This window comes from Heterocephalus glaber, unplaced genomic scaffold (assembly GCF_053883595.1).
Source record: "Heterocephalus glaber isolate CG9 unplaced genomic scaffold, H.glaber_assembly_v1.0 deba00001442, whole genome shotgun sequence".
Lineage (NCBI taxonomy): Eukaryota > Metazoa > Chordata > Mammalia > Rodentia > Bathyergidae > Heterocephalus > Heterocephalus glaber.
This window is the reverse complement of record NW_028258296.1, coordinates 28,055,523-28,070,470: the sequence shown is the minus strand read 5'-3', so window position 1 is coordinate 28,070,470 and position 14,948 is coordinate 28,055,523. Positions and strand designations below refer to the sequence as shown.

The 14,948-nt window shown below is 44.7% G+C and overlaps 1 long non-coding RNA gene and 1 pseudogene across 1 annotated transcript; one reads left to right on the top strand and one right to left on the bottom strand.

The window, feature by feature from the left end:
- Positions 1–3,295: 3,295 nt before the first annotated feature.
- Positions 3,296–4,691, top strand: LOC147827663 (transmembrane protein 65 pseudogene; annotated as a pseudogene).
- Positions 4,692–7,198: 2,507 nt separating this feature from the next.
- Positions 7,199–14,810, bottom strand: LOC147827662 (uncharacterized). The gene is made up of 5 exons (XR_015451987.1): positions 14,488–14,810; positions 13,172–13,295; positions 9,252–9,344; positions 7,674–7,830; positions 7,199–7,414 (listed from the first exon to the last, which is right to left on the bottom strand). It is a non-coding gene; the product is annotated as an uncharacterized LOC147827662 (long non-coding RNA).
- Positions 14,811–14,948: the final 138 nt, after the last annotated feature.

The window sequence follows — 14,948 nt, the reverse complement described above, 5'->3', positions numbered from 1 at the left end:
CTCACGTGAAAGTGGCTCATTATTATATAGGCCACATTCACCCAATATATCCATGCCATGAAAATAAAGACTACATTCTTGATTCAGCAGAGTTTATCTGAATGATCTTCTCTGACCAAGTTAGTAATCTGGCAGCTCTCGGCATCGTAGGTAGTTCAGGGCAAAGGCCCCATGTCACTGCCCGTGTTTGGTCCCAGGACAAAATTGCACTAGGGGGTTCTGGAAAAGCAGCTTCCTGTCACGGGCCTTTTGGGCTCTTTGAGCATTGCTCACTGAGTACATTTGGATAGCTCAGAAATGGCCCAGGATGGGCCACTGTGGGATTTGGGACAACCCAGTCTGAGTGCAGAAGCCGAACTGGGAGAATGCTGTGAACACAATCCAAAGCAAGGCCTCGGCCGAGGGGCCAGAGCTCTGCTCCTATACCGGCAAGGTTTTGTCACTCTCAGTGGGAACTGCAAGAGGTGCCAACTGCCATCCTGCCTTCACTGCATCTGCCGTGTGAGCCTTTTAGGAAACAATTTTAAAGGCAATCGTCCATGCTGTGCCCTTACATGGAGACAGCAGGACTGAGGAGAAAGAGGACATTAGCAGGACAGGGGTTCGGGCTGATCCCACGTGCTCACAGTGTCTGAGCATTAAGGTCACCTCTGGTTGAGAGCCAGCAACCTTGGCTTAACAAAAGGTCCCAGGGCTCTCCCGTGTGAAAATGGCAGCAACAGGTGGCATGCACGACCCTTAAAATAAGCCACACTACAAACTGTGGAAGAGAGCATCCCCGGGAGGTGAAGGAGCTTGCCCAAGGTCACTCAATGGGTCAGGGTCAAGGCCAGGACTAGACTTTGGGTTACAATTTCCAGCCAGTTTCTTTCTCATTGCATGATCCTGCCTCCTAGCAGAAACCCTTGGGGACTAAAGTTCTGTCTGGTCCGGTTTGTTCTGAGAAAGGCTTGGAGGCACTGACAGCTGTGTGCACGCCACCTCCTCTGGCCTACTTCACATCTCTAGCCGAGGCGAGGCAGGTCCTCTGTCTCCCTTGTACATTTTCTGGGGCTCACATGTCCAAGTCCTTTCCCAAATCCCCAAAGCCCTGCTCTTGAGGGCTTCCCAGGCCTTCTAGAGCACTTGGAGCTGCCCAGACACGAGCTGCTCTTCAGGTCTGCGGGGGTCCCTAACCTGAGATCCTGGGGCTGGGTGGGCACAGGCTGCTCAGTTTAGTCCCAGCGGGGCCGTCCCTCTGACCTTGCCCTTCCATGCTTCCTCAGTGTTCTGCACCAAGGGGGAGGCTCCCTTTGGAAGGTGATCTCAACATTCACTTGTTCAGCAAATCAGTTCATGAATGAACTCAATCAGTTCATTCCCTTGTTCAGCAAATATTTCTTGAGTGTCTACTCTTGGCAGGGACCACGTTAGGGACTGGGAATATGATGGGGAGGATAGATACAATTATGATCACACAAATCCAGAATCACCAACAGCAATGGATGCTATGAAAGAAAAGTGCAAAGGGTTAGGAAGACATCTTCTAGGGGGGCTGATGGAGTCTTCTGGTGGGGTGCTGAAGAAAGCTGGGGCGTGGCTTCTGAGAACCCCCCCAGCTCACATGAACCAGGGTGTCCTTCCTCTGAGGCCTGCACCCGGGCTGCAGCATGTCGCCTGGGCTGTCTCCAAACTTGCTCCCTTATGCTGACCCCTTTCTCCATGGCAGTTTTCTCCAACTATTTCTATAACTTGGACTGAGTTTTGAAGCTAAAATACAAAAGAGGCTCATGCGGGTGGATTTTGCCAACAGCAGCACAGGACACCTGCAAGGGCATCTGCATTAATTCCTCCTCTGGCCTCACTGAAAACCTGCTCCACTTGCTTTGAAGCCCATGCCCCCCAGCTCCTCTCTGTGCCCGATCCCCCAGCTCCTGCATTCAACCTCTTGCTGTGCAGCCTGTGCTGTGCAGATACAGTAGAAAAAAGTGCAGCGGATACAGAAAAAGCCAGCCCTGAATTCCAGCCTTGAAAGCTCCCCTCTCCTCCTCTGCCCATGACTTCTGAGACTGTCCCACATTTCAGGTCTGCCTTTATGGAGCTTCCGCCTTGACTGTCATCCCACAATTCAGGTGGCCCTGCACACTCTACTGTGACCGAGCAGACCTCCCTCCATCCCTCATGCCTCTCGGGGGCTGGGCTGGAAGGGCCAAAGGGGTATGTATTCTTGGGGCACAGACTGCTGACTCTGCAGATTCCAAGGCTGAGTGGTGCCAAGCATTAGCTCCACCATAGTCGACGGGGCCCCTGTCACCTGGCACAGAGTGGCACTTGCACAAGCAACTGTTAGCTACCCAGAAATAATGAGTTTCTGGTATGTACATGCAGGAACACGCTTCCTGTCATAACACAACAGTGGCTTCAATAATAGAAGCTTATTTTCCCACTGTTCTGGAGACTGGAAGTCCAATATCCAGGTGTGGGCAAGGTTGGTTTCTCCTGAGACCTTTTTGTTTCCTTTGCAGGTGGCCACTGCCTTGCCATGTCTTCCTGTGATCACTCCTGTGTTGGCTGGGTCTTAATCTCTTTTTCTTTTACAGTCACGTTGGATTACGCCCCTCTAAAACTCTATTTTAACTTAATTACCCCCGTAAAGGCCTTATTATCAAATACAGTCATCACCCGAGGACACAGTACCTACAACCGCAACATACAAATTTTAGGGGTACACAGCTCCACTCAACTCATAACACTCAATTTGCAAAAAAAAAAACAAAAAAAAAAAAAACCAAAAAAAATCCACAGCTATTTGAGAAAGAAAAATAGGCAGATTCTGAGGCATTACCTCTCCTACAAGGGCCAACCCAAAGGGGAACCCCACATTCAGATGTAGAACAAGGATGAAAGTGAAATCTAGCTGTTAGAAATACTTTCTGTATATTTATTTTCTATAGTAGATATAACTGGATCTGAAACTTTTTATTAACCAAAATCAGTTAACTCCAAGTTTTACTGGCCCTCAGTGTGACCATGAGGTATAGGAAGGAGACAGAAGCTTCTTCCTCTGACATTTATGTAGCTGGCAAATCATGAATATAGCCTGGGTTGCTTGAAAGTTTTGGGTCCCATGAGCCACTCTTGTCCAGAACCAAGCCCTCATTTAAACAGTACACTGAATCCAATACTGCCACTGTAAGCAAACACTGCATTAGTTCGGTTTCCTTGGCCAGCATATCTTATGGCACAAACCACATAAAAAACCAAAACTTTTCACAAAATACTCTTTGGTCTGGGAAAAAAATATCAATCTAAAATCATGCGCTATGCCGAGAGGGTGACAATTTATATTTATCAATCTCCCAAGAGCTCAATTTTCCTAGGAAAGGTGCAGGTACATCATAAAGCAAGGCTTCTGTTTCAATGAGGTGTTTGCAACCACTTCTAATTTTCTGTTTTTATGGACTTGATGGCAAGAAAAAGCTTTCATTAGAGTAATTAAAATACCACTCTCCTTAGAAGAGGGAAATGATGCATGCTGGGCTTCTAGGAACTGGCCATGTCCCAAATAGCACTTACCTAGATGTGCATTTGTTGGCTAGGAAAAAAAAAATACAGACAGGGCGTTGCATAGACTGTTGAATGGCATGACAGCATCTCTGGTTGAAAGGCATTTGTATTCTTATTAGGAGGTCTGATTACATGGTTCTCAAATTTCCCCTTAAGCCTCCTGAGATGTGTGTGAGGTGCAACCTTATAAACTGTCAGCACATAGAAAGCTAAGATTTGGAGAGTGGTTTCCATTGTGCATCCTATCAAATGTGTCCCATGAGCAAGATTAGTATCAATCACAGGCTTATTGGAGAGGGAGATGGGACCCAATGATAACCTGGCACTATCAACTAGAGTAAGGTTCTAAGAAGAAAAAAGCAATCAGAGACAAGAAAGGAATATCTACAAAGAAAGACAGAAGTAGAAAATCAGAGTACAATGTATCACACTGATGAACAGGAGCTGTTATCCAGGAGAAAGGTGCATGTGAACAATGCAGGTTCTCACACAATGGATATTGCCTATTGCTTATCATGAGGAGGATGGAGGAGAGGGACTATCACATCCTGCAGCTTGACTGTAGATACGAGGGCACTGGGATGTAATGAAGGCATTACTACTCAGTCTCACCTCCACTACTTGAGAATCATTTGTTAATTTCAGAGATGTCTAAAAGAGAAGCTGGTACTCCCGTTGCTCAGGGAGCTGCACCACTTTGAGTCCATCGCCATCACCCAATAAAAATTGGAAGCTCAACCACCTACCCCAGGACAGCTGAGATATGTGTTCTTCCACAATGGGATACCTTTCATAGGGTTTGGCCTTTTGGATAATGCAATTATGATTGTTGCAGGAACCCAGATTGAGTTGTCTATTGGAATTATTTTGGGAATTTCAATGATGGCAGCTGTTTCTTTGGGAAATCTTGTGTCAGATTCAGCTGGACTTGGTCTTGCAGGCTATGCTGAAGCTTTGGCTTCCAGGTTAGGCTTATCAATTCCTGATCTTACACCAAAGCAAGTTTACATGTGGCAGACACGTGGTGGTACACATTTGGGGCAAAGCTGTTCGAGTGACTGACTATTGGCTGCATTCTAGGAATGTTCCCTTTGATATTCTTTGGAGGGGGTGAAGAAGATGAAAAATTGGAAGAGAAAAGTTAGTCCTCTTAGAATACCTATAAAAAGATGTAAACTAATGTACCTCTGTTATTAAACATGCTGTCACAACATTTAAGAATTAAGACAGAAACCTTGTATAGATATGGGATCAAATAATTCAGCATGTATTACAGAAAATACTAACTTATTGTGATTTGGTCTTCTTAGAACATCTTTTTAAAAAAATTATTTAGTATTGTTTTGTGTTAACTTTTGAAATGCTTGTTCATCAATGGCAGTCCATATTTTATCTTTTCCTTCTCTTTCTTTATACATCAAAATACTAATTAAGTTTCAGTCATTGATATACTGTTCTGACTTGGGGTTTGCTTATTGTTACTTAACATGTCTACATGCATGAAACCATTTGTGTTGTTATTCCCTGATAGTTACAATTCAAACTTAAGATTTTCCCAAATTTCTTTATTTGGGTACAAAAAAAAAAAAAAGAAAGAATACAAGAAAAGCCCAGGTCTTGATGGCTTCACTGCTGAATTCTACAAGACATTGAAAGAACTATTGCCACTACTGTTTAAACTCTTCAATGAAGCTGAAAGGGAAGCAAGACTCCCAAATTCATTCCTGGAAGCAGGCATCACCTTGATCCCAAAAGCAGAGAAAGACCCAACCAACAAAGAGAACTGTAGGCCAATCTCACTAATGAACAGAAAGGGCAAAAATCCTCAAGAAGATACTGGCGAACAGAATCCAGAAGATCATCAGGAAGATCATACGCCCTGACCAAGTGGGATTCATCCCAGGGATGCAGGGATGGTTCAACATATGCAAATCCATAAATGTACTACACTATAGTAATAGAGCCAATGGCAAAAACCATGTGATTATCTCAATAGATGCAGAAAAAGCATTTGACAAAATCCAACACCATTCATAATAAAAACCCTACAGAAAATTGGAATCCATGGTCTCTATCTCAACCTGATAAAAGCCATCTATGAAAAACCAACAGTCATTATCATACTAAATGGTCAAAAGCTGAAATCCATCACACTAAAATCAGGAACAAGACAAGGATGTCCACTATCACCATTCCTGTTCAATATAGTATTGGAAACATTAGCCACAGCAATTAGAAGAGACAGAAAGAAAAGGAATAAAGATAGGAAACAAAGAAGTTAAATTGGCATTATTTGCAGATGACATGATACTCTATGTAGAAGACCCCAAGAACTCCAACAAAAGTCTCCTAGACTTGATAACCAAATTCAGTAGAGGAGCTGGATACAAGGTCAACACACAAAAATCAATAGCTTTTGGGCCGGGAGTTTAGCTCAGTGGTTCTGGCACCTGCCTCACAAGCACAAGGTCCCATGTTTGATCCCCGGTACAAAAAAAAAAAAAAAAAAATCAATAGCTTTCCTGTACGTGAACAACAGATTCACTGAATGAGGTCCTGGAGAAACAACTCCTTTCACAGTAGAATCCCCCAAAAATGAAATACCTAGGAATTAACCTAACAAAGGTATTAACCTAACCAAAGAAATCAAAGAGAGGAGGGGATTTAGCTCAGTGGTGCCCTTGCCTGACTCACAAGCATAAGGTCCTAAGTTCGATCCCTGGTACAAAAAAAAAAAAATGAAAGGAAAAAAAGAAATCAAAGACCTCTACTCTGAAAACTATAGCACTTATTAACTGAAAGCTTTCAATCTAAACTCAGGAACAAGACAAAGATGGCCACTACCACCACTCTGGTTCAATACAGTTCTGGAAATATTAGCCAGAGCAATTCGAAGAGAAAGAAATAAAAGGAATAAGGATAGGAAATGTAGAAGTTAAATTATCATTATTTGCAGATGACACGGTATTTATATACAAGACCTCAAAAATGTGGTTTTTTAAAAATAAAAATGGAGTACTACTCAGCCATAAAGAATGAGAAACTAGAGACATTTATAGCTAAATGGATGCACATTGAGGCAGTACTCTTAAGTGAAATAAATAGGACACACATGTGTAAATATCAAAGTTTCTCTAGTGTGAGAAACTGAAAGTGTAAATAAGGACTAAAAAGTATAATAGATAATGTGAAATAGGAAGAAAAGGGGCAAAGTGGAAGGGGAAGTGTGAGGGGTAGGGGAAAAGAAGGCAATGGAATATGAGAAAAAAAATGGAAACAAAGTCTTTGTAGATAGGGCTGGAGGGGTTAAAGAGAGGGCAGGGGAATGGGGAAAAAATAAAAACCAAGATGGATTATGTAAAGGTGCAAATTTCCAATGATGATGTCACTATATTGTATACCTTAAATGTACCAATAAAATTAATTTTTAAAAAATCCATCCTCATCGACAAATGCACAGGCACCCCATCAGAACCAATATCAACAGGGCTTCAACTGACAGTCTTCCAATTTCAGTAGAGAAATGGCTCCCCCTACTGAGCTTCTGAAAAAATACCAGCTCTACAAGCACCACTCTAACACAAACTGCGTTCTGTTTTCCAATATTTGTGTAGTCAGGCATTAACAGCACAATCTATGACGAGGACCAAGGCTTGAGAGGGTAGCAGGCTGCCCAGGGTCTTGCCAGGGCAGCCTCTTTGTGTCTCGTATCAGGCCTACGCTGAGGGTCATTGTCCTACCGGGATTTCCACTCCATTCTTGCCAGCCAGCAGCCACTCCCAGCAGGCCAAGGCAGTCTCCATGCCATGCTCATTGAACATTCAGAGGGGACCCCAACACAGATGATGGAGAAGCTGGGGGTCACAATCTGGAATCAAAAACAGGTCATTCAGAGGCCTTTGACCCTGGCTGGACCCGAACACAGCTTCTGTGGGTTGATAAGACAGTCAGCTCCAGCTAGGGCCAACAATGGCCTTTTATTTACTTTCCACTTATAGATGCCACAGAGAACTCTATTTGGAGAGCACCATCTCCTTCTTCGGCCAGGATTCCAGTTTATTAAGAACCACTTTGGCAAACATTCACTTAGAAGCGATCCAGAATTTCACGGGGCTTATGTGCATTACCTTTGCTGCTAATGAGCATTGCAGTCAGCTTGAATATGGCCTGTGTATAGTGCTGAGAATTACTGTGGTCCAAAGCTGTATTCAGATCCTGCACCATCCTTCTGTTCAGGTCAGACATCTGGCCTGTAGCACTTGAGAACCAAATCATTCTGTACACCTGCAAGAAGCAAACTCATCAGCTGCCAGGACCTGGTTGAGGACCTGACCATGCTCACAATAGAACCAGCAATGCCAGTGTGGGTGTTTGTGTTTTGTGTGTGTGTGTGTGTGTGCGCGTGCGTGTGCACATGTGCATGCATGCACTGTGCCAGGGGTTGAACTCAGGACTTCATGCTAAACACATTTTACCACTGTAGCCCTCACAGATTTTTCTTTAAAAATTTCTCTTCTACAAATGCCTGTTAGCACCCCCACTACTGCAGATGTTCCTTGAGCATAGAGGACTTGTTCTCTCTATTTTTGTGGCCAGTGCTGTGCCCACGGTCTGACCCATACACAAACACATGGACTAGATAAGTAAAATTCCTCTAGACTCAATGATTCAAACAAGATCAGTTGCATTTTTTTTGTTTGAGATTCGAGGGACTAAACTCAGGGCCTCATGCATGCTAGGCAAGCACTTTATTGCTGAGCTGCCTCATTGTCTTTAAAGTCAGACATAATTATTTTTCCCAGAAAGTGTTTTCTGATTCATAAACTGTAAAGAAGATCTGACTCTTCCCCCACCCCCAACCCCAAGAAAATCTCTCTCTCAAATTCAGCCCTCCTGCCACCAGGGTATTCAAATCAACGTGCAACGGACTCTCAGCAATTCCCAGCATGTGGACAACAGTCACTCAGCAGAGCATGGATTCTACTTGCAGAGACTCCTGTGAAGAGCAACCATTGGAATAAACAAGAGGTAGTGTTTCAGGGGAGGGGAGCCCCCCTCAGATCAGGCTACTCACAAACTTTCATAGTTCCCAATGGTGTCAGTGAGTTTCTGTGGTTTGTGGATAAGGGAACTGAGGCCCAGAGAGGTGAAGTAACTGGTCAGGGTGAAATAAACTGTGGTGTGAGGGCAGGGGATTTGCTCAGTGGTTCCGCCACCTGCCTTGCAACCACAAGGACCCGAGTTCGATTTCCGGTACCAAAAAAAAAAAATACACCAATAAACTGCAGCTTGCTGGGTGAAAGCCTTCAAAGTGGAGCTGACAGAGGTTGTTCCTGCAGCTGTTCTGCCTGACTGTGGCAAGTTACTTAATTTCAGGAGCCTTAGTTTCTTTATCTGTAGAATCAGAATCATAGTATGCACATCTCAGCAAGTACCCAGGAGAATGCATGGCACTCAACAAGTGTTTGCTACTACTTAAAAAAAAAAACCAAAACCCAGAATTCCTCAGCATAGTCAGAACATGCATTTGTGAGGTACATGCTCCAAAATATGCCAATAGTGTTGGGGCTCCATGCTACTCAAGCCACCTAAAGTAAGTGAATTCCACATTGCCCAGACTCATTACTTATGTCCCACAAAAAAAGAGCCAAATGGCATCAAACCACGAGAATGCTCTAAACCTTGGACACTGGTGACAAAATTACCTCGCCTGCATAGCGGTTGTGCAAATTCAGGGAAGCCATGAAGTTGGAACAATCTTTTGTCACACAAGCCGGGCACTCAGTTAGCTGATTTGCCTACAGGGGAAAAAAAGAAAAAGACAATTATTGTAGACCGTCAAAAATCACTTTTTTTTTCATGACTACACAGAAGTCTAATTAAGAAGTCCAGATCAAGCTGGGTATGGTGGCACACACCTGTAATTCCAGCACTCTGATAAGCAGAAGGATCATGAATTCGAGCCCATGCTAGGCAACTTAAGAGATTTAGTGAGACCTTGTCTCAAAATAAAAACTAAAGAAAGGCTAGAGATGTAGCTTATCAATCTCCAGTACCAAAAAAAAAAAGAAGTGGAAGAAGGAGAAGATGACAAGTTCAGACCCAGGGGCTACTAAAATTGTTGTGCCAATAAGTTAATACAGTGAGATACTTTAGAATAGGTTCTAGAATCAGATATATCACACAAAGAAAGATCATTTTTAAATTTTAGATGTAGCCAGGATTCGTGATGCATGCCTATAATCCCAGCACTCCAGGAGATTGGGCCAGGAGGATTGCAGGTTCAAGCCTAGCATGGGAAACTTAGCAGCTTAGGAAGGCCCTGACTTAAGATAAAAGTTAAAAGTAGAAAAGGGCTAGAGATGTAGCTCAGTGCAAAGATTCTGGGCTCAATCCCCAGTACCAAAAAAAAAAAAAAAGAAAAGAAAAGAAAAATGTTTTTTGATGTGGGAAATGCCTCCAGAAGGCAGTTGGTACTAAAGTTTTCTGAATGTGATGGCAAAAGGGTGACTGAAGGTGGGAGTAAAAGCTAGCAGGGCCCTTAAACATCCAACAGATGTCTGGAAAGGTGTGTCCCCTGAGCACAAAGGCAAACCACTCCCTCATATGTATCTTCTTGTAAGCCTCAGCCTCCCAGGCCCTCCCCAATTCTGGACCCAGGTGCTTAGCACCCTGGGCAGCTTCTCCTCCTAACCCCAGCTTTTCCTTGCTATCCCCTCTGTAGCTCCTGCTCAGCCAGTGGCACACATTTTTTCCTTTAGCATCATTTACTACAAATTGACACAACTCATGTTGAAATATCAACACTCCTAATAAAAGAGAAATTTCTCAAATGTTGGAGTTTGGAGGGACTTTTTTACTGGGGGAGTAGGCATAAAGTGGGTCAAAGGGGAAAATATACATTTGGGGGAAAAGCAAAACACAAGCAAGAACAAAATTACACGGCTCTTGTACAACAATATTAAACTAGCTTCTTTAAAAACAAAAAAAAGTCACATAGCTGGATGCGGTGTTGGCTAAGGCAGAACTGCAAGTTCTCGGGGCCAGCCTGGGCAATTTAATGAGACTGTATCAAAAAATAAAACGGGCTCAGTGGTACAGTATCCCTGGGTTCAAGATCCAATACTTCATTTCCGCATGTACACACACACACACACACACGTGTATATATATACACACACGCATGTGAGCACACAGGCACAAAGTCAGAAGTGTTTTACATTTTTTGCAGTGTGGCCTTTAGCATCATGCGGCGGGGGCAAGGATATAGTTCAGCGGTATAGCACCTACCTAGCATTAACCAGGCCTGCATTTGAACCTGGCTTGACAATGACCATCTGTGAGCCTGGAGAAGGCACTTAATGTCTCTCAACTTCACTGTGCTCCTCTGAAAACTGGGGATAAACCCAGGTATGATTACACCCTTCTATAATTCTAGCACTTTGGGAGGCTGAAGCAGGAGGATCCTGAGTTTGAGCCCAGCCTGGGGAGTATAACAACTTAGCAAGACCCTTTCTCAAAATAAATAAAAAAGGGCTGGGGATGTATGAAGGCCCTAGGTTCAATCCCCAGTACCAAAAAAGCAAAATAAGTGAGAATAACTGCCTCTCTCACGAAGCTGTCACGGGTAGGGTCAACGGAGTAAGATACACAAAGCCCCCAGAACAACAAATGGCATATGATGGGCCAAAGCGCAAGCCAGCTCTCTCCCTTCTAAAATTGCTCCCATGTACCCAGTATGCCCAATCTAAGTCAGCCAGAGGACAGCAGAGAAGACACCAAGAGGTGCTGCAGGAGGGTCTTGCTGAGGTTTCCTGATGCAGTGGTCCCATTAGGCTGATATCCTGCTGTTGAGACTGTCCTTCAAGAATGTTCTTCTCAAAGCATCATATGATGGGAGATGTCTCGAGGGTGCTGCACTCTCCAGTGCTTTCTATGGGGCGAAAGTATCTTAGGTTCTTGAGCACAACTAACAACTGGACACATAACTAAATGTATCTTTGTCTGTTTAGCATCAGAGAGGGTAAAACCTAACTTATATTTAACTTTTTGAGAACAAAGATTAAAATCTTTTAGGCAAAATAGATCTCTCACAAGTCAGCTGGCCTGATCCCAGAAAAGGATGTGTGTGTGTGTGTGTGTGTGTGTGTGTGTGTTTGTAATGGGATTGAACCCAGGGCCTCTGCACTGAGGTACATACATACGAGACCTTTTTGAACTTTTTTTGAGACAGGGTATTGCTAGGGTGCTACATATCCAAGCCAGGCTCAAACTTACTTAGGACCTTGCCTATCAGCCTGTGAGGACTGGCACTACAGGCATGTGCCACTATACCTGGCAAACTTCTCATCCTAATCACTCTTTGAAGGACTACTCTTTGTTATAAGCACCCTCAATCAAAATCTGTGAGTTCTCCTCTGGCCTGACTGTGTCCTCCAAGTGGCAAAGAGGCCCACGTCAGGGCACTGACCCCACTGTGCCCTGTCAACACAGGAAGGTCTGAGTGCTGGCTGCACATGGCTCAGCTGGTCACATGTGCTGAGGCTGGTGTCTCTGGAGAAAGTCAGTGACCTTGAGGTGAGCACTCTACTGTGAATGAGGGCTGGAGACAAGTGTTTCCCCTGGCATTGCCTCAGGCCCTGCACAGAGTCCAGAGGGCACTCGGGCCTAGGCAAGGACTCCTCTCTTCCTGCTTGTGTCCCAGGGAAGTCCTGCCACCCTTCCTCCTGGGTGCTCAGTCTCGGTACCTCCCCATATAAAGCCCACACCCGATGCTGAGAAAGTCAAAGAGCACAAGTGCCCCGAAAACCCTGCTCCTGTTCAGATTAACCAAGTCCTGAGTGAGGGAGTGATGGGGGGGGGGGGCTGGGGTTATTAAATGTCAAAACACAACACTGGCTGGCCAGTTTGATCACTGGATGTTAACTGTCTGCTCTGATTCGCATTTACTTTTCAGCTCTAATTTAACTCAGAAAACACTACATTGTGAATTGGTTCCCCCCTAAATTAATCTCAAGCAGAACAAGATGAAGCTGAAGTACATGTGCACAGTTCCACACCCCAGAACTATTAGGAAGTCTGGTGAATATTCCACATGAACATCGACTATGAAATGATGCTGTCCATGTCTAAAAGAGGTCAGTTTCTTTCCTTTTGGATACAGACACTCAAATCTAAATCTGACCTCATTAACAAATCAACTTTTGATCTCCATAAATCTACACATTAAAAATATAAGTATACTAAGGAAATGCCTGTTTTAATGGCTGCTGTTCTCCTCCTCCCCTCTCTCTCTCTTTCTCTTCCTCATCCTCTTCGTTTGTGGTACTAGGGACTGACAGGGTCTTTGAACTAAGTACATCCCCAGCCCTAACTTTATTTTTAATTTTGACCAGCTTCCTGCTAAGTCACTAAGTTGCCAAGGCTGGGCTGCCACCTCTTCATTCACCTGAGTGTCACCCAACTCCTGTCTGCCAACACACATCACACACACCCAACACATGTGTACAGAGGGGAATTTCACAACAAACTACACATAAACTCGAGTCCTTCTCTCACTCCTATAATGCTGCTCCCACAAATTAAGGGGGGGGACGTCACTGCTCTGCAGGAGGTTTGCACATACCCCGAGAGGAGAGTTGTGTTCTGCTTGTTGTATCCGGCAAATTGAAGGATGCTCTCAGTAGGCATGGCCAGCCCTGTGTGCTGGGACCATCCCGATACCCAGTTCTGATGTTTGTTCAGATTTCCTGAAACAGGAAGAAAACATGCTATTTCACTTAAAGGGAAAAATAAAGCTTTACAAAAAAGGCGTGGAGTAGCAGAGGAAGCACCAAGTTTCAATGCTGCCTCTGTACCTTACTCCTCAGCTGTGAGACAGTCAATATGGTCAATAAGGTCTATGACTGGGTGCTGCTTGCTCATCTATGAATGAGGACAAGGCCCAAGGCCCAGAGTGGCTGTCACATGGTTAAGAGGAGAGGATCACTCCTTTCTGAGAATCTACCACTTAACCTAGAGCTGTGTTGGCCACTTGGGACATAAGCTACAAGGCCTTGGTCCTGTGGACAGTGTGCAGCAGTGTGGGGTGGAGCCTGCATACAGGCCATGGTCACTGCTGCAGCACCCCTGCTGTCCAAGGCAGGCAAGACATCAGGAGCCCAGGACAAGCACCTGAACCACCCCCACCCCCCCGCCGGCTGGCCGGTGGAGGAGCCATTGGGACAAAGGGACACCTGGCTGAGCCCAGAAGTGGGAGGGAGGCCTCCTGATCTGGGACCACAGGAGTTCACACCACTAGAGCACCACCTATGGGAGCAGGGTTATGAAGCTGGGGGCTGGGAGACTATAGATCAACAGAAAATGACTCCCCACAGAAAAACACACATGAGCATACATATAAAACTAGGCCACAGGAAAACATTCATGGATCCCATGGTTATGGAGAGTGGCTAGTGATCAAGTTTAAAAGGAAGTGTATTGACCAGACACTATTAAAACTGAACCACTCTGTTAGGCATAGATGAGGGCAGACAGGAAGACTGAGGCTGGGAGGTGGGACTGAGCAGTGAGAGATCTGTGATCCTCAGAAGGGGTAGACTGCTGTGGAAAGGAGAAAGCAGGGATGGGGGTGGGGTGCCAAGGGTGGTGCCTGGGGGAAACATAGAGAGCATTTCAAGCTCTGTCATTTTCTACTTCTTTTCCAGGACAAAGTTACCTGAGAAAATGCTACAGAAAACAAAAAAGTCTTTCTACTGACTCTTTTTTGTCCACTAAACCTTTTAGGCATTAAAGGGCTCTTCCCCTCTCTAGACTACAGCTTACATGAAACAACAGCAATCAGATTATTTCCCAAATATTAATAGTTTGGAAAACTGCCAGAGTTTGAAGAATTCCAGTGTGCAAATGTGAAAACTACAAGGCATCAAATGGCTTACTTACCCAGCCTAGTGGCTCTGTCCAGCTTAATTAGCCTGTGGGTCTGTTCCACAGGGGGTCCACCTGGTCCACTCCCCCTTGCTGCTCAACCCCTTTGCAGAAGGAGGAAACTCACAGCAACCCCAGACGCAGGCCCCATGTTCTTGTACAATACATTTCCAAGCAGCCTCAAAAGCTCCTGGAGCTGGCTGCTCTACCCTTTCAGGATTCCATACCCAGAAACTATTTTTCTTTTCTTTTTCTTTTTTTCAGTTGGGATCTTGCTATGTTATGCAGGCTGGCCTCAAACTTGCAACCCTCTTATCTCAACCTCCCAAATACTTGTGATTACAGGCATGAGCTACCAGCCCCATACTCAAAAACATTTTGAACTGGCCTTGAAATGTGAGGTCAATTTCATAAGCTCCTCTCGACACACCTGCTCTTTGCTAACCTAGATTCCTACTAGTGGCATTTTTCTTTTC